This window comes from Rhinolophus ferrumequinum, chromosome 14 (assembly GCF_004115265.2).
Source record: "Rhinolophus ferrumequinum isolate MPI-CBG mRhiFer1 chromosome 14, mRhiFer1_v1.p, whole genome shotgun sequence".
NCBI lineage: Eukaryota > Metazoa > Chordata > Mammalia > Chiroptera > Rhinolophidae > Rhinolophus > Rhinolophus ferrumequinum.
In genome coordinates this window covers 11,782,470-11,807,363 of record NC_046297.1, presented here as the reverse complement: position 1 = coordinate 11,807,363, position 24,894 = coordinate 11,782,470, and the positions used below count along the sequence as shown (strand labels likewise).

The 24,894-nt window shown below is 41.6% G+C and overlaps 1 protein-coding gene across 4 annotated transcripts in view; it reads left to right on the top strand.

Moving 5' to 3' along the window:
- Nucleotides 1-24,894, top strand: part of SULF1 (sulfatase 1) — a 147,575-nt gene that overhangs the window by 4,927 nt on the left and 117,754 nt on the right. Inside the window, exons 1-2 of one of the 4 annotated variants that reach the window (XM_033126609.1) lie at nucleotides 8,604-9,064; nucleotides 17,482-17,576. The exons of 1 other annotated variant lie outside the window; for it this stretch is intronic. The gene's annotated coding sequence lies outside the window, so the exon portion shown is untranslated. Of the gene's footprint in view, nucleotides 1-8,603; nucleotides 9,065-17,481; nucleotides 17,577-24,894 lie in introns of those variants that run through there. 2 more of the 4 variants (XM_033126610.1, XM_033126611.1) reach the window with 2 other exon arrangements.

The window sequence follows — 24,894 nt, the reverse complement described above, 5'->3', positions numbered from 1 at the left end:
AAACTCAGCCAATACTTTAACCAATTTCTTGCCCATGTATTCAGTGATTTTTAAATTCTGCAATGGACAGAATCCTTTCCAGGAACAGAGTTTGCATGGAAAAGCATATGTATGAAAAGCAGGTGCCACATCTTATTTGCATCAACACATTAAGCCTTCAGTAAATGTCTGGCAAACGAATGAATGGTGTTTGGAGTTCTCTCTTAAAAAGTTTTTAAGATGTGATGATCTAAATACTTAAACACAAGACCTAAAAATGAAGTTGGTTCAGTTCTCCAAACCTTAGCTTTACAGCATAGCACACAGTTTCAGAACCAGGAAAAAAAATAATAAAACAAATTTCATGCATTTAAATTTTTTTTAATTTTTATTTTTAAGCCATCCCTTGGAAAGTTGAATTGTTTTGTCGATAATCTGACACATGTGGCTTTTGACGGGACAATCTCTGTGAGATTGTAATGTCTTGTCTACATGACAAAACCGATGCTCCGTCCCACCACGGGTTGGACTTCATGATGTTTCCCTTGGCCATAACTGCTCAGGATAAAAAGAGGTGAACACAGCTGGCTTTCACAGGTGCCGCTGGAGCAGTGAAACAGGATGGGACCAGTCAGGGAAGACGTGAGGTCAAGATAAGTGCCAGGATTCACGGGTACACTTTCCCACCTCTCTCTCCAATGCAAGCTGTCAGCGTCCCTTTTGTGGTTTCTTCCCACTCCAGAGTTCCTGATGATACTCATTTTTGTACAGTTTGCAGACAGGAATGGTTGGGTGAGCTGAGAGAACCGCATTCACTACCTCCTTCCTCCTTTAGAAATACCGCCTCTGTTCTGCCCCGTACATTCCAGCACAGTACAGACACCTTAAGTGCACAGCATAACCTTACTGCAGAGTAAGGGAATTTTAGGGTAAAAACTGCATTCACGGAAGTCAATCGCACATCGGGTCTCAGGTTACTCAGCTTGGCACCAGTTTAAAGCATTAAAGCAATTCCTGTCAGGCATCACCCGTTATCACCTTCTTTGCTGTCCGTCACCCTTGCCTCAGGCTCAGGCTCTTAGCCTCTGGTTCTTCTTACTAATGCACCTGCCAGCCCCAGACATAGGTAGTTGCAGATTCTGCAGAAAGAGGCTTCTTCCTGTCTTAGTCTGAGCATATCCTCTAGCAGTGTCTCCCAGACAGGGCAACCTCTGCAGTCTGCTGTGTCCAGGGCTTTTCTCTCAGACAGTGCAACCTCTGCAGTCCGCTGAGTCCTAGGCCCTCCTCTTGACAGTGCAACCTCTGCATCCGCTGTGGCCAGGTTGCTTTTCTCAGACAGTGCTACCTCTGCATCCGCTGTGTCCAGGGTGCTTTTCTCAGACAGTGCTACCTCTGCATCTGCTGTGCTCAGGGCCCTTCTCTCGACAGTGCAACCTCTGCATCCACTGTGTCCAGGGTGCTTTTCTCAGACAGTGCCACCTCTGCATCCGCTGTGTCCAGGGTGCTTTTCTCAGACAGTGCTACCTCTGCATCCGCTGTGTCCAGGGTGCTTTTCTCAGACAGTGCTACCTCTGCATCCGCTGTGTCCAGGGTGCTTTTCTCAGACAGTGCTACCTCTGCATCTGCTGTGTCCAGGGTGCTTTTCTCAGACAGTACTACCTCTGCATCTGCTGTGCTCAGGGCCCTTCTCTCGACAGTGCAACCTCTGCATCCACTGTGTCCAGGGTGCTTTTCTCAGACAGTGCTACCTCTGCATCCGCTGTGTCCAGGGTGCTTTTCTCAGACAGTGCAACCTCTGCATCCGCTGTGGCCAGGGTGCTTTTCTCAGACAGTGCTACCTCTGCGTCCGCTGTGTCCAGGGTGCTTTTCTCAGACAGTGCCACCTCTGCATCCGCTGTGGCCAGGGTGCTTTTCTCAGACAGTGCTACCTCTGCATCCGTTGTGGCCAGGGTGCTCTTCTCAGACAGTGCTACCTCTGCATCCGTTGTGGCCAGGGTGTTTTTCTCAGACAGTGCTACCTCTGCATCCGCTGTGTCCAGGGTGCTTTTCTCAGACAGTGCTACCTCTGCATCTGCTGTGTCCAGGGTGCTTTTCTCAGACAGTGCTACCTCTGCATCTGCTGTGCTCAGGGCCCTTCTCTTGACAGTGCAACCTCTGCATCCACTGTGTCCAGGGTGCTTTTCTCAGACAGAGCAACATCTGCATCCGCTGTGTCCAGGACCCTTCTCTCAAACAATGCAACCTCTGCATCTGCTCTGTCCAGGGCCCTTTTCTCAGACAGTGCACCCTCTGCAATCTGCTCTGCCCTGTCCCCCACACGTCCTGCTTTCTCTTCATCTCCTCTGCCCAGTCTACACTCCTACACATTGCCTCAGCTCCCACTCTCTGGCTTACTTGTTTTTTCATTTGCAATTTATTCCTCCACGTTCTCACAAAAAGCTGGAGGGCACAAACTGGATTTGACACATACGGATTTTCTGGGATGATGTTCCCACTCTTCATTTTTTCTATGTCTCTCTGACCCACCATTTTCTAGCAAACGCTTTCTTAGGATTTCCAACACCACCAGCCCCACCTAGTTGCGTTTACCTGATTCCCTGGTTAACTGTCCCGGTGACTGAACTCACAATACTGACATTCAAGTTATTGTTAATGATTATCAGTCACCATCTTTTTAAAGAGATCCCTGTTGTTTTTCTTTTATATCATTTAATATTCATATTTAAACACAGAAACCTAGGCAACTGATGTCAGGGTCACCCCTCAGTTAACGCTCCCTGAAAAGCGGCATATGTTTTTTACGCACTTAGGACAAATAATCCTGAACTAGTGGTTAGGACATGAATGCCCTAAAAGACTTTCAAAAAGGAAGGAGAAACTGAAGGACACTACAGGCCGGACACTGCTTTTCCCTTTCGGACTTAGTTAATCCTATACTAGTCGTTCTAGTTATAAGTAAAAGCACTACGCTAAAAACAATTACACACCCAAGGTGCTAGGATTTGCACCCAACTCAGCTTGTCTCCAAAAACCAATGCCATCTCTCAAAAGAAGGTTCTCTGTAAAGACTAACCAGTAAAACCCAGTCATTAATTACACCGTTCACATTTTCCTGCAGTTCACACCTTTTTTCCCAGACTAATTAATTTCCAACGCTGGTAACGTGCTTCTCACCATTTACTAGGCTTTTGGGTAAAGAGCTAAACGAAGGTGTGCCGTGAAGCTGGTGAACAAGAGAAGACTGAGATTCCCATAAAAACTTGTTAACGGGTATGCAACACGGCGCCTATTAAGAATGGAACTGCGACAGAAGCCAGACTGGGGTTTTGCAGTGCTCATGAAGGCCTAAGTGCTTTTCTCTCCTAGACTTGTCCCGTGGGCTCATGCCCAAGCCAGCCCTGAGAGGGTGAAACAACCCCCTATGGAAACATTACTGCTTATTTAGAATCCAGGGCATTACAACGAACGTGCGGCCCAGAATTTTCCGTAAGGCATTATTCCATTGTTCCAAGTAAGCCAGACATAACGCGCTTACTTAATGTTTTCCCTCAATTGACATGTCCTTGCTTCTTAAATCATTTCCAGAAATTCTTAGGAAATGTGAAAGGAATTTATCAAGTAAATGTGTTGTCTTCTCCTCCAACAGAATGTCAGGTCACTTCTTGAAAGATCCTTTCCAAATTCTTCCTCACTTCAAACTGATTTTAACAAACTTGACTGTACACACCATAATTAGGAAGGCCCTTTTTTCAGTTAATTTGCATCAGTCTCAATAATTTTTCCTGACAGATGACTTCCGTTCTGAGCACCAAGTATTATACTTTTGAATCCCAGTCAGGTTATTGCTAAGGATAAATGCTTTCACATTTCTCATAAAGATGCCAGTCATTAAGAATATTAACACAAATTCCTTCCCCTTGAATAGAAAAGAGCTGTCATTTTAGCAATGTTGCTGTGTCAGCCTTTCTATTGTCAAACACAACAAATGATGAGAAAATCAATTTACTCTTTAGAATTAGTCAAGTGAAGAATCCTTTGAAGTGGGGGTGCAGGGTTTTGCTTGGATCCTATAATCACATGAAAGCGAGTACCGGGTATATGTTGGTAAAATGTTGTGAAATTTAATAAGGATTATTTGCCGCCATAGAGCTTCCAGACAGAATCTATCTCTGAAAAAGAATTCCCCACTCCTAAAATAGATGTTTGATGAGCAACAGATGTGGTTTAAATGAACCCTTGCTCAGCTGAACTAAGAATATATTTTGATCTGTAGGAGGCACAGTCCAAAAAGAGGGGAGGTGACAATGGCACAGCCTCAGTGTCGAGGCTGGTTGTGGGCTGTGAATGTATTTATTTACTCCGTGAAGTTTCTCTCATGAGGCAGAATGCAAACGAGGGTGTAATTCATAGTTTCTAAGGGGTGGGGGATGCCATACGAGCAGATTATGAAAGAATTTACCATTTTCTGCCGTCGAATATGTGGAGAAAAGCAATTCAATGGGTAGCCACAACCTGTTGGGTGATGCACTTTCTGGCAGTGATTTGCAAGTTCCACAACTTAGTTTCTCCACCCATTAAGGGAAGATTAGATCGTTGTTCGAGAATGACAAGCATTTCATATTTGGAAATGACTAAATAATGAAGTGCCTGGATTCTATAGAAATGCTGCGGAAAAAAGATTAATTTCAAACCAGAATCTAATACAAACATGACCTTCCTGTTCTAAATCTCATGAATAAGAAAAGACATTACGTCTAAAGCTTTGTTTCTACAGCTGATAATTTGAAAATATATTAATATTGGGTATTTCCAACGGAAAAATTAGAGCTGTTTATTATAATCTTTTGTCTGTGGAGATGAGAAAAAACTCTTTCTGCCACCTTTAACTGAAAGAATGCAGTTAGTGTGAAGATTTAAATGACAGGATTGGAGGGGTCAGCTTTTCAGTCCTTTGTCTTCAGGCAGGACTAAGGTTGAACCATCTCAGGAAAGAGAGCAAAACCTCCAGGTGAGAATGATAAAAATTAAAAAGAGCAGATGGGAAAGCTCAGGAGCCCTGAAATTAATAAAGATCAGTTCTGGCAGACATCACTTCAGTTAAAATTCGTTTCTATTTGCAAATAGCCTGACACTTAGCAAAACTCCAAAGGATGTGATGTTTGGCACTAGTTCTCTGAAAATGACAGTTAGTATTAGTATTAATGTCTGGTTATTGTTTTGTTCAACTCTCATCACCTCCTCATTGCCTGGGGGTTCTGGAAGGACCAAACACAGGACATCCGACACTGGACACATAGGACCAGTAGCAGTCTGTTGGTCACATACATACTACGTGCCACGTAGGGCCACACAGATGTTGAATTCAGGAACAGAGTGGACCAGGAGAGGCTCTGGGGGTGCCAGGCTTTGTAGTAGTAACCAGAGGGTGAGGTATACCCTGGTTTCCCAGGAGAGGAGCAATTGGCTTGTTTCAATGACTGTGTGGGCTGGCAGGGAAGTGAAACCTATTAGGTTGAGGACCAGGTGGAGTGTAGCTGATCCAGTTGTAGAGGAATTAGCCAGGTAGGGAGCCTTTCCCATTTGGGGAGAGGGGTGGAAATCAAGTAAAAGTAGAGGAAGTCACAGGCCTTTGGGGCCCTGTGAGGTGTAAAGATGTCAAGGCAACGCCTGAAAGCTTAGGCTTTACAAGCCAGTCATCCATGTAAGTTATATCAGCTCACATGCGTTCCTTGGCTATACCTGAACCGTCCAAGAGTAACATCTTTGCCACACCTATTTTGTCTGTGAAGAGTCGCTTTTGACGGGATTGATAAACATGGAAGTGTAAGCAGTTTTGTAGCAAGAGTACTCACAGACCAAGGCTATGTAATTAGCTAGATGATTCATGCAGAAGTATCCTTTGCTACTCGCCTTGATTTGAATGAAAAGAGAAAGAGAGTCCTAAATCATCTAGACAAATTACATATTTAACTCTTCACTTGATTTTAATTTGTCATGAGGTGAAGGTTGACCAACTTCAGACTTACAGCCAAAGGCCAAAAAATGGTTTCGCTTGCCAAAGTGAAGGTATTTCTGCTTTCCATTTTTCAAGAATAATACTGTCAGGAAACACAATCGGGTCAGATTATTTCTCACTTTGCCTGTGATTTAACAAGTGGGGAGAAAGGACATGGAGAGGCCAACAGATTCAGGCAGAGCTTGGACATGTGAAGTTAATGCTGGGCCTGTTATAAAATCTTGGGCAAGGCATTTAATCACTCCGGACCCCAAGTTCTGTGCCTTTTTAATGAGGAAGTTAGATTAGATCAAGAGTATTTAAATACGTTTTTTTTTTTAGTAACAAAACCTTTGTTTCAAACAAAATCTAAAGTCACTTTATAAAACATATAGAAATGAAGCTTCCTTGTTTAAATCCAATAAATAGAGCCCAAGCCCAGTTGAGCTGGCTTCCCCCTCACATTTGCTCCTTCTCTATTCCCCTACGTCTTCCCAAGATTCCTGAAACACTTCCTTGAAAGACTAGGGCTCCTTGGAACCCTGTTTGAAAACCAGCAGATGAGCTACTATCTAAGGTTCCTTCAAGCTTTTAGCAGAATGGGGAAAAAAATCATAGACTATGGAGTCAAACAAATTTTGGTTCAAATTCTAGTTCTGTCACTTCCTAAGCTGTATGACCAGTTTCCCCATCTGTAAAGTGATGATGAAAATAGCTCTTGTAGGACAATTGCTAGGTTAAGAATGCATGTAACGCATCTAGCCAGTGACCGAAACCCTGTGGGGACTCATAAATAATAACTATAATAAAGATTATGTCTCCAACTGGAACAGAACTGAATGAGGGAAGATCCTATACTTGAACTACTAAACTGCAATGAGACCTCTGTCATTTCTGAAGTCAAAACCTCAGGAACATGAGGCTAAAATTCCTCTTTAGAACCTGAATTGGTTTTTATTGTTCCAAATTAGTGGAGGCGGGAAAATTCTTCTAATTCACTGAACATTCTGTATGCCTTGGAGAGCATGCACTGTGTAGACACACCCCAAGTCTCTTAAATGACACCATGGTTGATCTAAGCACCACTGATGGAATTTAAAGCACGTTGCTTTCACCAAAGAATGACAGGGGACATGTCAGTGAGATCGCTTTAATACTAAGCCACAAGAAATTCAGTACCTGGTGGCTCATGTTCCATATTTCACGCCGTATCATACAACAATTCAGCAGAGAAGCTGTTGTTCATTTGTCGAGCTGCTGTTGTGAGAGCCTGCATTCTTTCCATAGTGGAGGAGTTCCCCCTGAGAACGTGCATCCCAAAAGTCTGTGATTTCTGAAAACCTCACCTTTTGGGAATCTTCCTGGCGTTCTGTTAAGTAACCACCTCTTAAGCGGTTACCATCATGGACTTGCGCCCTAAAAGAAGCTGACTCAAAGTTTAATGGCTCCTCACCACGTTTTATAAAGTTTACTTTTTTATAACTTATGACAATTTCCAAACACACCCAAAAGGAAAGGATATCACAAATCCCCATAAGCCTATTTCACACCTCCAACATCACAGTGGCGGCTCTCACCTGAGCCCCTGGAGATTACCTAGGGTCCCTTTTACGCCAACACCGGTGGCCCAGGGAAGGTCAGGTCAGTTGTCAGTTAAATCCAGTAAACACACATTAAGCACCTGCTTTAGGCAGGCCCCTGTCCTAGGCCACCCTGGAGAACCACTCACGTCCCCAAACCTAGGAAGCCAGGCAACACAGGAGGAATTACAACAGAAAAGCAGAGTCGACCAGGAGAAAAGAGAGGACACTGGGAAAGGCTTTTGTGGGAAAAATGGGATGTGAACTAAACTTGAAAGGAAATGGGATTGACGACAACCCAGGCTGAGCAGGGGGTGTGAATACCTAACGGTGGGCCAAGTGAAGGACTTACAGGGCCATTTTAGAGCGTGACTCATATTTGAATGTGCTGGGGTAGGTGAGAGGCAGAGGGGTAGCGTGGAGACTACTGATGGAAGCTTTGAACGCCTGGATGGGAAGTTCCTTACTTGTTGGGGAGCAGTGCCGGGAAAAGGGCAGGATAATAATAATCTAAAGAAAACACGAGGTCCAAAATTGAGGAGGGTGGGGAGCAGAGGTGCCCCAAGGTCTGGTGTAAAGAACTCTCCGCCTCGGTTTCCTGCTCCCACAGAGAAAAGAGCAGAGACCGATAGAGGTTTAAAACAGAGGGTTGGCCCTGGCCCCGGGAACTCCCTACAAACCATCATTAGGAAAACAAGAGACCAGGAATAAAGAGAAGCGGCAGAAGTACCTGGTCTGACTCTAAGGAACATCAGTGTTTACTAAGCACTTGGTCTCTGGAACGCCTGCCTTTCCAAATACCACATCTTCCTCTCCACTCCATCCTGCCGCAGGCAGCTACTGTGCCGGGTGTTGGGGGGCGGGGGGCCGGGGGGGCGGGGCAGGGGGGATGGCGGAACCGCACGCCTGGAAACCCGGACTGCCCTCCCTCCCACCCCCTGCTGCCCATCGTCCCTCCCTCTCCCCAGGAGCCCTCCCCCGTCGCCGGCCGGCCAGCTGCAACTCCCTGTTTGTTTGCCGAGGTTTGCATGCACATATTGAGTTGCCTTCTTTTTCCAGTCAGTTCAGCAGTGTCCCGAAATTCACCCCCAGTGTAACTTCTGCTTCTGCTCCTCCTCTTCTTGGAACTGCCTTTTGTTTGTCTGGCAGCCTTGATTCTATGGGGGTGTGTGATGATGATAATCCGCGGGCTTATATAACCCTCTTCATCTTGCAAGCACTTGGCAGACAGTCCCTAATGAAGCTTCGGGCCGGTGTCGGGCCCAGCGGCTGTAGCGGCAAATAGGAAACCCCAGGCGGAGGCCCGGAGGCCAGGAGGCCAGGAGGGAGGGCGCCGAGGGTCAGAGGCCAGGCCTTCCTGGCTCCTTCGCCGGGGAGGTCAGGGGAGATAAGAAACAATGACTCTCGCCTTCGGGAGGAGGGAGGTCCCGCTGCCACCTTATCTCTGCGCCTCCGCGGGCTCCCAGCGCCCTGAGCTTGTCCTCTAGAGAAGACTCTGAAGGCGGCTCTTGTAAGTATGATGCTCCGATTTTTCTTTAAAGAGGAAAGAAACAAACTTTTCTTGCTGCCTTAGTCCATGCCATGATATTTATTCACTCGAGTCGTTTCCCTCAGTCTGATTCTTAAATGATGGAAAGTATGTTTCTGGCCAAAAAGTTCTCCACCCGATTGTGTCCCTCCTAAATATAATAGGAGAGGTAAGTGGCTTCTGGTGCTAATTTACTGTAACAAATTGGCACCCAGGTGAGGTGCTGCAGTCGGCCACTTTCCCTGAGCCCTGGCTACACTTCTGCACACACCTCCTCACCCAGAGAGCACCTGGCTTGTCAGGAACGGGAAACCACGCAGCAACTTTGATTTTTCAGTTTCTCTGCTTTCGTGTTTACAATTTCGGACAAATATAACTGTTGGAAGTTTCTTTGCACACTGTGAAGTAAATGCCATCTTTCCAGTGTAGGCTTGAAACTTGCACCGGCTTGTGGGAACTCTGTAAAACCCTGTAACTATAGTGGAATTGTGAGTTGTGAAGTTTTTCACTGCATAGCTCAAGGATGTAAATATTACAGGAGCATGGACTTGCAAAACCCCAAGCTCTGTTATTAAACTAGGTTTCTGTAAAGAATGCTGAATCAAACCGAGTATTTTTCTCAGGGATGATGCTGGTTGCTTTGAGAAATTGCCTTTTAATAAAAGGGGGATTTAAAACTCCAGAATCGTACTGAGAAACAGATGATTTGTGCACACTTAGAAAGTATGATTTGCTAATTGAACAAGCCAAGAAAGTAGAGTTCTGTTTTGAGTAGTTGTACAATTTGCATTTATAAAGCCACAATTATAACTTGTGAACTTTTGAGATATACAAATTTACCGCCCTTATTTCAGGTAAGGAAACTAAGAAATATAATTTGGTAGTAATGTAGAAAAGCAAGACCTCTCACTTTTAATGGCATAAATGCTATAATTAATCCACTGAACTTCATTGTCTTTCTCAGATGTGCAAACCACATATAACTTGTGTATATAATAGGTGTGTATTTATTTAACTATCCTGAACTCTTCCATTTGCTGTATCTATCTAATGCTCAGTGTTTTACGTGGTAGTATAATATCCAAAATGGGCCAAGTGGAAAGATTTCCTATATAATTTCAGAATGCAATAGAGCAATTTATTCATTACTTATCCAACAAACATGGGAAACATAATAAAGTTATTTCTATGTTTAAGAGTTGTTTAAATGACATTTCCACTTAGAATTCTCTGTGGCTTCCAAGAAATTCTAAGGCATAACGCAAGTTGAAAATGACTGGATTCTAGTTGCTTTTACCCCTAAATTTAAAAGTGATCTGTCAACACTAACTTCTATCCTCTAGCTAATTTAATTACCAAGGTCAGCCACATAATCTCAAAGTTAGCCTCAAAGGCATACTCAGCCATAGTAGAAAGAACGCACACTCTGATGGGATCGGATTTGAGGCTTGTTTTTGCCATCACCTGGTTATATGACCAGCAGCAAGATCTTTTAAGATTTTTAGCCTCAGATTTCACATCTATAAAATAAAACTAACACTGTTTACCCCAAGGAGAGGATTGTTGAAAGGACGAAAAGGAAAGAATATGTGTAAAATAAGTAGCACAATGTCTGAAACACAGCAGAGTTTCAGTCAGTGTTAGGATTTTTCCATCTTTGATTCAATTCCTTCATTTATTGAGCATCTACTTACTACGTATTGCATGCTATACTAAACACTAGTTATTCAAAGGTGAGTAAGATTAATATCCTGCCCTGGAAGAGTTCATAGTCTGAGGAGACAGACCAAAACAACAGATAATTTCCTTAACAGTATAATACCTGCAAAAATAGAAGTGTGTTCAAAATTAAGTGACAGAATTGAGCCCAAAGGGGATTATCTCTCCTGGTGAAAGTCAAAGGAGCTCTTACAAAGGTGATGTTGATTGTGTGCCTTTTAAAGGATCGGTAGGAGTGTGGAAGGAAGGGAAGAGCTTTGGGGAGCAGGTGTGAGAAAGCCTGGGGACAGGAACTGGTTTCAATTGGTGCTAGAGGTGTTGAATCTAGGGGGACTGGAGATTTAGTCCGGGGCCCAATCTTGGGTATTCTGATGCTTCATGCGGAGGTGTTTGGACCTGTTACTCTCGTGGAACTCACACTCATGCATGGACCAGCTCGTGATCCACAAAACGTTTGTTTTATAAGTTCACATCAACATGAAAAGCTTGGTCTGCAATGTGAGTCAACGACATCATTAAGACATTGGTTCAATAGATCATGTTGTTCATTTGATTGTAGCAGACCCGTCTCAATGATGGGAGCGTGGTAGCACAAACTCCTCAACTCAGCCAGGCACTTTCAGGGCCGCTCTTTACTCAGTGGGGAGACAAGGGGAAACTTTGAATGGGGCTGAGAAGATGGAGAGTAGACGTGATCGATGTTTTAGGGATATTTTATCTAGATCACGTCGCATCCAGTATGTCATAGGCCTGAGGGTGGCAACACTGTAAACTAGCAGACCAGTGAAAAGAGGATTGTCCTGTACAAGTGAGACATGCTGAGGTCCTGTGCAGTGTAAGTGGACGATAAGGCACCGATCCAGACATATTTAGAAGGTGGAACATTCTCATCTTGGGGACCGAATGAAGAAAAAGGAAATGTCTAGAATATCAGTTTGGGGCTTGGGCAACTGGGTAGCTGTCATGGAAAACCATAAAGCAAGAGGAGGTACAAGTAACAGAAGAAAATTGAGTTCGTTGGGGTAATGTTGTGTTGAGATGTCAGTAAGAGGTTAGATTGCAACACTGAGTAAGAATCAAAAGCAGTTTATAAAAAAAAAAAAGTAAAATTGCCAGATTTTTTGTGGAAATTTTAAAGAGCAACAGAGTCTGGACTCTCCCTATGATGTTCAATGCCCCCAAGAAATGTCAATATCTGAACTCATTGAGCTCTGAGCTTTTGCCTTTTATTCCTGCTGTTGAGTCGATTACTTTCCCATTAACTTTTCAGCAGGAAGACCATGTCTAGGGCAGTCTTGCCAATAGCTATGTATACCCTCAAAAGAGAGTAATTTTTACTTCCTCTGAGCCTTTAGAAAGCAGAGACTAGGAAAAAACTCTGTGGGCTAATAGAATACTTATTCATAAAAAAGGAATATTTATTCATCAAGAAGCAGCCCTTTCCTTAACGGGGCTGTTTCACCTTCCTTGAATTGAGGAACTCACTGAGAGACTGAAAGAGATGATTTCTAAGACTAAAACAAAAGAAATGGTTTCTTAACCATTACTTAGCCTACAAACATTTCCTTCTTCTTCGTGTGAGCAGGAAGTTTTTCCCATGTGCTTGAGTGGTGCAAAATTGGAAAGGAGAGGTGGGTACCATTTGCGAATTTTTAAAAGATGACAAGTGGAAGAATTTTAACATTTAGAATGAATAGACAAAAATCTGATTAGTAGACAGGAAGCTGTAACTTTTGAAATCTTTGAGGTCTGATTACTTGATAACCTTAGTTTTCGTATACCCTTTCGCCCTATCTCCGCTTAGCTCTTAATCTTCTGTGGCTAAGCTTCTATCGGATTTCCTGGGGTTCAGAGTTCTTACCCCACCTAAGCACAGCAGAGCAAATACCATTTATTACGAAAGGGGCTTAGCTCCAGACTTCATGGCTAGGCTCGAAGTATCGTATAATATTTCTTTCTGATAGGTAAACTCTATCACCACATTTTAAAAGATTTAAGAACCTCTGTCTACCTGTAAATACAGAGTTTCACCACTCATCACAAAGTTAGTATTTGGATAAAAGGGGAAGACAAACAAATAGTATTTGCTTATAAGTTATAATCTGAATTCCATCCAGTTCCTGGTGGCTCACTTCAAAATTCCCCAAACTTCAGAAATTAACTTTGGCTTTTCAAATGATGAAAAGGGTTTCTAGATTTTTTTCTAAAATGCCTCCTCCAGGAAAAAAAAAAAAAAGAAAAAAATAATTGGAGTCCCAGAAAGGAACTGTTCCTATCACAGTTGAATAAAATAATCACCGAATATATACTTTAGAATAAATGAGTTTGCATCATGGGAAATGTTCTTATTTAAAGGAACAAGATACACTTGGGGAATTCCCGTTCGTACAATTGAAAGCATGAAGACTATACCGAGCTTCCATATATGGTGCTGGCCATTCCACTTTTAGTTTAAAGACTTGGCATCCTAAGCAAGTGCTGTAAAGTCATAGTCTTTTGGGGTTTGCTGGCATAATGATTTCTGCCAGCCTGGGGGTGCCCTGAGCCACTCAGCTCCCCTACGCAGTGTTTGAAGGGTGGATAGGGTGCAGCGGTGCAATCCCCCAGACACCTGAGTTCAGAATATTTCTGCGTTTTCTTCGTTTCTGAGCTTCGCGGAAAGCTGGACACTCCCCAGCCCTCTCTTGGGTTTGGCTTCCTGCTCGCATGTTTTCTGGTCTCATGTCATTGTGCATGAAGTAATAGTCCCACACGCGTGCACTGTCCACAATGGCAAGATTTGTGTGGTTCAGCGCAAGTTTTCTAACGAGGACATTTTGGACCTTCCAACAACTCCTTGGGGGGAAAGCAGTTTGGAACTGGTTACTACACTCTGAGGCAAAGGGAGCAAGGACAGAGTGTAGCTCTACAACAAGGATAAAGCCACTTTTAGGAGACAATTAAAGGACAACTGCCTAAGAAAAATAAACTTGTACCATACACATCTATCTAAATGTATATATGTGTACAGTACAGAAAAATGCCTCCAATTCACAGTTTAAAAATATCAGTTCCTGTTTCAGCATTTCACTCTGAATGGTGCTAGTGTTTTCCACTGTGGACTGTTATTTTAGTGACATTTCTCTGCAGCAAAATCTGATGAGTTTATGAAGTTTGAGAGCCAGGAAATGCAGCTCAGTTTCTGAACAACTGAGAAAGCCAAGAGAGTGAAGTTCAGTCATCTACTTGCTTTATAGAATGGATTTGTAAGTGCTAAGTGCAGTCACACTACTACAGAGAGAGAAGCCAAACCAAACTCTTAAAGTACAGCTCTTAAACCATCAAGCTTAACTTTCCACTATATTACCAGCAGGTGAAATTCTGGCATACACCCCCAATTATCTGTGGATGTTAACGTCAAATTAATGGGCATACGTGCCAACATTTTATAGAATTTTAGAGCAGGAGGGATTTTGGAGGTCTTCCCATCTGATGTTCTATTTTAGCAATAGAGAACCTGGGACTCCTATGATCTCTGTCTCTCTTTCTCTCTCCCTTTCCCCCTGAACACACACACACACACACACACACACACACACACACACACTCTTCTGTGTCTTATGCTGAGTCATTGCTTACAGAAAATAGCATAGGTCTGGCTTAAGAAAGGATCGAATAACCCGGAGCTAGGCCAGTGGTTCCCTGATCCATTCAAGTTTGTGTGGCACAGCTTCAGGACTGTATAGGCTGACGATTTATCCTTGCTTCAGGAACCATCCCGAGTCTGAGATTACCTATTTTGGGCCAAAACTTGGATAAACTCCAAAACAAACCGAGGATCACTATGTGCTTTAGGTCCTGACTATGCAGCGATGCCCAGTCGGTGCAGGGTTGTCACAGCGGGGGGCGGGACGTTGTCATGAGAATACAAGATGTAGACAGAGCCTGAGGTACAACCCTTGCGCGGAGGAATGAATCATCTTAAGACCTGCCCAGGCAGCCGAGACCTTCCCCGGGCAGACAGCAGTGACAACGGTGGAGACTAACAAAGTGCGACATTGAGTGGCACAGGTTTGAAGTGTTGGAGGCGTTCTAGTGAGAGAGAGCAATGGAATTGGGTTGTCAGGAGACAGAAGTTCACCTGATGCCCGCGCGGTGCTTAGAATTTGAATATGTGGAGAGAATAACGGTAGACTTTGCTAGGTGAAGAACAGCAGAAACGGAAGCTGGGAGAGAACCTCGAGGGGTACTGAGGAAGCCAGGCTGATGGATGCTCGCTCTCCAGCATTTTCCAACCCCATCAATGGGAGCCCTCAGTATTGACTTTCATTATTACCTACTAAACTGTTACTGAAATAGGTACCCCCCAAAAAACCCCAGGTATAAATTACTTGAGTTATATTTCTATAACTTTAAATCTACAACAGTATCATGATTATTTTATGGAAAATCCAAAATCAATTGCTAATTAAATATAAACAAAACCAGACACCCATAATACTCCATTTAATAATATTAATTTTATTTGCTAGATGATGCTGTTTTGTTGAAACTAAAGAATACATTTGTTTTAACCAAGTGTTCTTTAATGAAATTATACCAAAAAAATTTTAGTAAAAAATTTCTATTGCACGTTAAGTGCTATGCCTGCTTATAATGAATTGTCACAAGTTGATGCAAAGGAGGAAAGGATCCAGGCCATCATCTGCTGGGGTCAAGATAATGGCGCTGAGAACTGATGGCTCAGTCATCCTGTCACCTTACTCTATTCTGGCAAATAAAACCATACAGCACAGCAGGAAGTATTTGACTCTTGCAAGTATATACCTATCAAGCAGTTGTTTAGGCTGCCTCTGTTCTTTCATCATAGCCTATCGCAATTAAATTATTATATTGTTCTCCCATCCATTATCATGTTAATGATGACAAATCAAAGTCTCTGTTTATAAAATTTATGAAAACTCTGATCTCATGCCATGAAAATGTCTTTTTTTTTTTTTTTAAGTGTGTTTTTCCGGGACCCATCAGCTCCAAGTTAAGTAGTTGTTTGAATCTAGTTGAGGGCGCAGCTCGCAGTGGCCCATGTGGGGATCGAGCCGGCAACCTTGTTGTTAAGAGCACTAACCAACTCTAACCAACTGAGCTAACCAGCCGCCCCATGAAAATGTCTTTTGATTGCAAATTACCACTGCAAGGAAAGTTATATATTTATTACTGGCTTAAAAGAAAAATCAACCCAAGTAATAATGATTGCCGTTGTTTAGTTTGCACATAATCCTCACATCGACCCTGTGAGGGAGGTATTATTTTTAATCTCCAGTTTTCAGAGGTTACTGAGGCACAGAGAAACTCAGTAACTTGTTCAAGGTCACACAGCCATTGAATGCTGTGGCCTGGAATTTGGGCATCTAAATAAACATTTGTATATCCTGGGACATATTTTAAAAGTGGACATCTGCACGATGCTTATAATAATTTGTAATGTTATCAGAGACGTGGAAATAGAGAAAATAAAAGTTCTCCTAGAGCTCATCAATTCCCCAGAGAGGAGCACAGGGTTGTGATCAAAGGGCCACGTGGATTGGGTGTGCCAGATTACAGAGGGTGGCGTAAACGGGTGGAGCTGCTGGGAATGGAAAGAGATGTGATAAGGGTGATGTGGGAGGAAGAATCCTGCAGCAACAGGCCAGCTCCAGGAGGCCCTGCTGCAGCAATCTCCCAGTAAGAGTGAAGCTTCTAGAACAGAGGGAAAGACCTGGGACTGCCCACCTTTGCCCTGAATCATCAGGGCCATTTCAGAACAAGAGATTCCAGGTCTGTTGTATTGAGGGAAATAATCTCCACCCATTACCTCTGCGGTTCCCATCTGTGTACACCAACGTACAGTTGTATTCTTCAGTGAAGAGGTAAAAAGGCTCCAAATGAAGTGCTTAATATTTACACGGGCAAGAGAAATATTTTTTAAATGTAAAGGAAATTTTGAGTTGTTAGTGTTTGTCATTTTCCTATTGTTATATCTTGTACTTCCTTATAAAATACATCTTATATGTCCTCTTCTGTATTATATACCATATCCACATTTATATATAACATGTATATGTTAAAATACTATTCATGGCAGCAAGACTGCTTCATTAAATACTTAATGCATTAAAATAGGTGTTTCCTCTTATTCAAAGTATCTAAATTGATTTTAGTCACTTACATTTTTCCACTATCACAAGTGCAGAATAGAAACCAATTTAACTACTTGTAAATGCTTGTTTTGTTATTCATCAAATAATACTTGCAGCAACTTTAGAATATTTTATGATTTCAGCACACTTTCCTTTAAAATAGATCTCGTAACCTAAAATGAGACATCACTCAACTTTTAAACTTGAAACACTTTGTAAACTTTTGAAAAGAAACTCTTCTTCATTGGTTTTATGAAATCCAGTCAAAGAATAATATGCAATGAATCCAATGGAAAGTCTTTCCCTTGATGAAGAGAGAGTCAAATGGAAACTTCTACAAAAGGACTGAATTACCCACAATGCTGCAAGGTCTCTTGAGAATGATTGTAAGAAAGTCAGTCTAGATGAAATTTAAGGAATATTATTCCTAATGATGTCACCCTTTGAAATTATGAAAGGGCAACATCTGAAAGATAAATCACTGATAAAACGCAACTGATGGCAGTTTGCTTTCCTCCATGGCAGGTGCCAACGGCCACCCACCATCATCTGAAAAAGGTGAATTTGGCAAATGACATGCAGGTTCTCCAAGACAGAGTAACTGCAGAAAATCTTCAAAGGTACTCATATCAAGTATTTATCTCTTGATGAATTGAACCAAGACACTCATTAAAACTGAGCCCTCCACGTCACTTGAAGAGGGGAACATTTCACGGATGGGGAATTGTAAGAAATGGAGGTGTTGATAGTTTTTCCTGTCATCTCATCCTTCTTGGCTCAGAGCTAAAAGAGGACTTGAATGGGCAGAGCCATTTCATGAAATTAGTCTTCAGGAATGGCCAAAGAACCATCTGAAAAATAGGCATTCAGAGAATCACATAACTTTTCTAACACGTCATGAGCTGTTCAGGAAGCTCAGGAGCATTAAAGGGACGGTGAAGGGCAGGCCAGCTATGCCTTGTCATCCACAGTCTCAGGAGTGGAAGCTGCACCGATGTCACTTGTCCCGTTCACAGCTTGCCTTCACAGTTTCTTGCCTTGGCCATGTAAATAGTAGTGCCAAGAGAGTTGTAGAGCTGGGGAGATTTATGGAGACCTGCTTTAGTAATACAACCCTGGCTGCAGAAACAGTCTTAGGGCGGTTGTTTCATATGAGTTGATACTTCCATGAGTCTTTTCTCAAATGTCAACATTGAAAGTTGTTTCCGTCCACCCGCAACCGAAACGAATGCTGTGGAAACTGTTGGGTTCCTCTTGATTTCAAAGTGCTCCTCTTTAAAATCTTAGCCCTTTGCTTGATTTCATTCTAAGCCTTGTGTTGGCCCATGTTGGCTTGGAATAAGTCCTCTAATCACCAAAAAGTTCATGAACTTCCCACAATAAAACAACAAAATCTTCAACAAGTCTGGCCTGAATTTCAGGTTTTTCTTGTGAGAATTTATCCAACTTCTTTTTCTAATACTTATGGAATTAAAAATTTTATCTTCATACTACAAATGACAAGTGAAGATGGGAAATGGCTGGACGTATATGGGAGACTGGGGTTAGTTCCTTGACCTGAAATCATGATCACTGGCAGTTTTTCCATAATTCTCAGACTTTGTCTGTAGGTGGTCTGGGGTATCACCAGTAATGTATTGGGTGCTGGTTATCCCCAAGCTCAACGAACAGTGAGAGAACACAAGGTGAAGTTTAGGTCTCCTTACTTCAAAATTCTCAACAGGAGAGGAAAATGTTCCCAAACAGAAACTAAAAAAGATACCTGTCTAGGAATAAGTTCTATAAACAATAGAACTGTGACTTCTGAAGAGTTCTTCATCTTCAGGATTCAGTTTTCCAACCCGTTCCTTTGTGAACCTCTAGTCCAATGCATCATTTTTCCTTTTTTTTTTTTCTGTAGTAAAGAAAGAGGTTGCCGTACAGTATTATGCCATTCAAAATTAACTGTAGAAGAGACTGGAAAACCTTAATACTGGAGCTCTCCCTCCATCTTCCCAAGAGGTCACTGAAGACCTGGTTTTACAAATCCATCTGTCTTAGTTTCTTTTGCATATGAAGAGGTCACTTTTTCTGGGATGCCATGTTGTTTATTTTCTGGCCAGTATTCTTCCATTTCACACTTTTTTTCCCTTTATTTGGTAATTTCACCACTTTAAGCATTATATCCTTTTCATTTCCCAGCATGCCCTCATTATGAGAAAATAGAAATGTGTTTACACATTGGATTGAGTTGGAATCACTTTCTCAAATTTAACACACATGACATTTATTTCTTAAAAATCTGTGAAGCCCCTATGAGAGCAGGCTCCAGTCTGCTTTTTCTGTCTTTGCAATGGAAAATTCAGAGTCTAACCAGCTGCCAGTTTCAGAGATCTCTGCCCCTCCTTACCTATCATTCCAGCTGGATTAAATAGGTAGCGGAGTCACTTCCACCACCACATTCGTGTTCATAGACGCACAATCTTCCCATCCGATAAATTTTGTAGAAAGAAATTGGTCCTTTCTGTGCATTCTCAGATGGTCAGGTTTATAAAATAAGGACCATTTTAATGGGCCTTAGGATTTCAAAATGCTGCCCTGTGCATTTTTGATTGCCTCTCTGCTACTATCATCTGGGCATAAAGTTCTTTCATTTAATATTTTTCCAGTTTGAAAAACTGCTTACCTGCAGTTCACGGAACGTGGCCTCACCTCCAAAATACATAACGCAAAAAGCAGAACGAGATGTTATAACTACATTTCCGGAGCTGCCTAAATATCTTCTGACTATTCAGTTGCCAGAAGATTCTCCCTTTTTCCAAGGAGAGAGAGGTTGTATTCACATATAATAAGACACCAAAAGGACAATTAAATTTCACAGTGTGGGGGCGACGTTGAGAGTTCTTGTCAAAAATGTTCACACCTGTGAACAAACTGCTATTTTTTTTTTTTTTTTTTTTTTTTTTTTTTTTTTTGTGGAGCCTAGTTTGCAGCTTGAAATACACCTGCCAAAATCTGAATGGCTGCTATTGTACCTTCTGGACTCAAACACTGCCCTGTCAGACTAGGTTTGGTGTACACAGATGGGATAACTTAGAACAGCAACTATACTGTTTGTAAGGAAAGTAAGACCTTTTCTGGTCCTGTGGATGCCTATTTGGGATGGAAAATTTTATCATAAGCCTGCCTTAGTTTATTTTGTATTTATTTTACCTTATTTTTTTATACTACTTTAATTATTTAAGTTATCCTCAATATATTAATTTCAATTTAAGTGGTTTTTTTTTTTTTAAAAAGTCCATAGAGTATAATAGTAAACTACAGCTTGTCAAGAAATCAGTTTCAGATGTGGACCCTAAAAATGCTAAAATGATCCTTGTGTTGGTAGCCAATGAGCATTTACAGTTCAGTACGGAATAAAAAGAGCTGGACTGGAGGTGCTGAGAAGCAGACTCTGTGATCAGTCTTACTCTTCACATTTTATCTCACAGAATCCTGATGTTAGTTAAAATAATGTATTTGTCATGCAAACAATATAACAGCTGTCTGGTATGAATTTTTTTGAGTTAAAACACACACACACACACACACACACACACACACACTTAATCCAAGCCCATAAGTCTTTTCTATATGACTATATGCTATGTGGAATCATAGAAAATTGCTGTTATTTGGCTATTTTTGACCTACAAACCAACAGTTTCAGATAATACTACCTCATGTTTTACATCATTGGAAGATTGGAGACTGTACAGTTTTATTCTGACTCTTCTCATGTAATTTTATAACAAAATAGTTGACGATTTCTTCGTTGTCTACATAGTTCATAGTTTAAATTTGCATATGGATACGGGACATATAATTTGACGTGGGACATATAAGTTGGTTTTGCTTTTTACTGTAAAACATAACACTCAAAACACACACACACACACAATCACAACTTCCTGCACAGCCATTCTACCGGGTTGCATTCTGATGCCAGTTTTAAAACTAGTGTCTTCTCCGGCATCATCCTTTCCTCCCTCTGCAACCGAATACTTTCACATGTGAGCCTGAATACAAATCTAAGTGATAGAGCAAGCCGTAGTGTGCACAAGTGTACACATCTGTGTGCATGGACGGACATAGTTAAATGGATCTGTTTAAACAATACATCCGCAGAGCCAACCAGTTTGTGTTGAAAGAAAACCCCAAGCTCCAATGGGATGAGAAGCATTGTGCTCGTCAAGCTGTGCTGCCGTTAGCTGTCTTGTCTCCGTTCCCATCTGACGGAGACCTGTCCCAGCAGATGGCTCTCTCAGTATGCTTTGGCTGCCCACAGAATAGCGCTTTGTCTAGTACGGTGAGGAAGCAAACTCCTGGGATGTTGAACGACCAGAGGAAAACCCTTTGCTCTTGCCATAGTAATATATTCAGGCAGGAAGTGAAGAGGAAAATAGCTATTCTCCTGGAGATGAGGGGTGGGGAGTGGGAAGGAGGGAACAAGCAGTTTTAATGATGATGAGGGTGGGGGTTGGGGAACCAGGACAGTGAAGGTCAAGAAAAGAGAATGGGATGATGTCATTCTTTACGGAGACAGTCTCTGAAATGAAATCAGGTCACACACAATGCCGTTGTTCTATGCCCAGAACCATAAGTGTTACAAGAGATTACTTTGCAGTAATGCTTTTTAGGAAGGGTCTCAGGGCCCTGTCCGCATCAACACCCCTGCCAAGACATCGTTAGGACAGACATGAGGGGCACAGTCATTCCATCCAGTGCTGAGATGTCCTACACTAGGTTCCCGACATTTGTTTAAGATCACTAAGCCACAAATTCAGGATAGAAAAAGTGTCCAGATTCTTACAACACAGTGAATTTCAAGAAGCGGAATGCATAACTCAGTATCAGGCCAGATGTTTTCAATTCGTGCCCATTTTTGCAGGATAATTTCGAATGGCAATCTGACGTTCAGATGGAATATATTTCTCAGTAGAAAGTTGGCACTTCCTGAAAAAAAATACTGCCTTGTGCCACGTTAGAGCGTTTTTTTAGGACTGATTAATTCTGCTCGCATAGGAAGCATTTGATCTGTGTTGATACTGTATTCTTGGAGCCCCGGGGGCAGACATATTCAATTTTAGGTTCCTTCTCGCAATGGTGTCCTAATTTCACCTCATTCATCTGCTTAGATTTCACAAGAGGGCATGCATCACAATTACAAATGAAGGTTCGCTTTTTCTAAGAAATCATCCCTGGAATAATTAGGTGTGAGGGTCAAATCCTGTTATTAAGATTCAGTTGTTATTGCATTAATGGGGCTTAAGACAAGTAAGCCATTGACTGAGGCTTTTTTAAGGATAGTTTTGCTGTGTGAGTATTTATCATAGAACTGGAACACTGTGGGCTTTTGACATTGGCATCTGCAGTTTAGAGAATTTGCAAAACGCAATGTTCAATTTTGGTAAACCACTGGTCTTCAGGTACACACGCGTAGGTCCTCTCCTGTAGACTACACAAACATGTACAAATAAAATTGTATTACAGTGGGACTTCATATGTGTTTTATGATTTTGCTCTAATTACTAGGGGATTTTGGGTGGTAATCTAGAGTGAAGGGGAAATGGTGACATATATATGACAAATGTGTTGAAAGCTGCTGTCGCTTGTGGGTATCAAAATGGAAAGAGACACATTTTGAAGGAGCCTTTTTTGGGGGGCAGATTCTAACATGGACTTCAATTATTTCTGCCTGCCTTATTTTTAAATGAGAGGCCATTAGGCTATTGGGCCTTTGAGATAGAATAATTATTTTAAAATGTTTTAAAAAGTAACCAAAATATTTCCAAACCAATGGTCAGCACCATCGGAAGTCCCCAAGTTATCAAGACAGTGTTTAATTGTCTGTTTCTTTCCTAGACTTTAAAGAAATCTAAGTCCACCATCCATAGCCAGTTGATAATAGCATGCAACATGCAGGTGTTACTTTAAGCAAATCCATTATTTACGAAGCAAGTAAATCAGGCATGACTTCTTACAATGGGATTCACCATAAAATTAATTTCAAAATTATTTGCTCTTCCAGTTTTACCAAGAAAGACTTGATACATTGTTTTGCATTAAAAAGTATTTAGTTATTACCTAAAGTAAGAATGTCCCAGATTAAATCCATCCTACATATTCATAGGATGGTGCCCAGCAAGACCGAGTGGTCTGGGAGAAGGACTAGTAGTTATTCAGAGCAGATACAGCCCATGATGTAAGGGATATATAGATGTTTTAGAGTATCTCTCTGGATGATAATTATGCCATAACATAACTAGTCACTAAATTCTGCCCAAAGAACACTGCACTGAGGGTTGGTTCCAATTTTAGGCATTTTGTTTATTGCATAACTTTCCACAAAATTAAAATAATACTTGTCCCACTTACCTCACTGGGCTGTTGTAGATCTAAAATAAAGAATGTAAAATACATTTGGACCGAGCAGACGTGTGGAGCCACTCAAACACAACCTATTGCTCTTGTTGTAATATTAAAAGGCTAAGGTATTGCACGGTAATCGTTAATTCCCATCAGACTGCTATTCCCAGCACCTTATTGCTCCTTCATTATTTTTTTAGTTTTATGTCTCTGCCAGTAAACTAATCCCAATGTGTATTTTTGATTGGCAAAAATTCAAAAATGTTTTGCGAAGGAAGGCTTCAGAATCACTTGGAGTAGAACTATGTATTCAGTGCAATTTAAAGAAAAGCTTCAAAATGAAATTTCTTTACTGGCTGAAGCATTAAACATGAAAGTGAAAAAAATAGCATGTACTGTATTATACACTTGTAGTTGTTGGAATTCAGCTAAGGAATGAGTCCAAAGAATCTTTATGATTAGACAAAAGATGTGTAAGAGGCATTCCCTGGAGATGATGGGTGCTATTGCTTTTAATATCTTGTTGATTGTCTCCTGGCATGCACTAAAATGGACTGAGAAATTGCCATCATCTGCATCCCCTAGACAGTGGCCAGAGAAAAAAAATTGAAATCACTCTGCTCACTGTCAGTGCCTGTCACAAAACTGCCTTTCTCTTAGGGAAATCTTCAATTTTCTGGTTGCTTTTTCCACCCTCAAGCATCAACTTATAGAGGAATTTCTTTAAATGACATCTACAGTATCAGCTTAGTGGTTTGTAAGTGCTGAGATGTCCCTTCTGGGTGAAAGGAGAGGAATGTAATTTACATTTCTCATTTGGAAGTCCATCTTCATTTGAAGAACTTTCTCTCTGGTTGTGGAAATATTAAGACAGTTTATATAGTATGACATGTATACGCGTTATATGTATGAATAAGCGTTTTAGTGACAACCAATCCCTAAATGACAGGCAATAATTCTGACTATCAAAACATTGATTTTTTTTTTTTTTTTTTTTTTTGCCCCTGACTCATGTAAGACCAACCATCTACTTGGCAATAATTAAGCTGAACCATTGGCTTACATGGGTGTCTGAGAATGTACTCGGTGATGTATATTAGGGTTGATATAAAAAGAGCCTTTCCTACCGTAGGGAGCCTTTAGGAGAAGTTCAAGTGCTGTCACCAGCAAAGGTGATCTTTTCTAGCAGCCTTTAAAGAAATCTAAGTCCATTATCATATCCATTATGGAATCCCATTGTAAGAAGCCACGCCTGATTCACTCGCTTTGTAAATAATGGATTTGCTTTAAGTAACACCTGCATTTCAGATGCTGTTGTCAACTGCCTATGGACTTAGATTTCTTTAAAGGCTACTAGAAAAGATCACTTTTGCTGCTGATAGCACTTGACCTTCTCCCGAAGGTGACCAGAATTTGATTATTTTTTTACAGCTATCACTATTTAAATGATGATATAATTTCAAAACTCCAGGATGACAACCATAAAGCACCATGCTTTTCTATTTGTGCCATTATTAAGATTCCCTTGTTGAAAGGAGAGAAAAAATAATC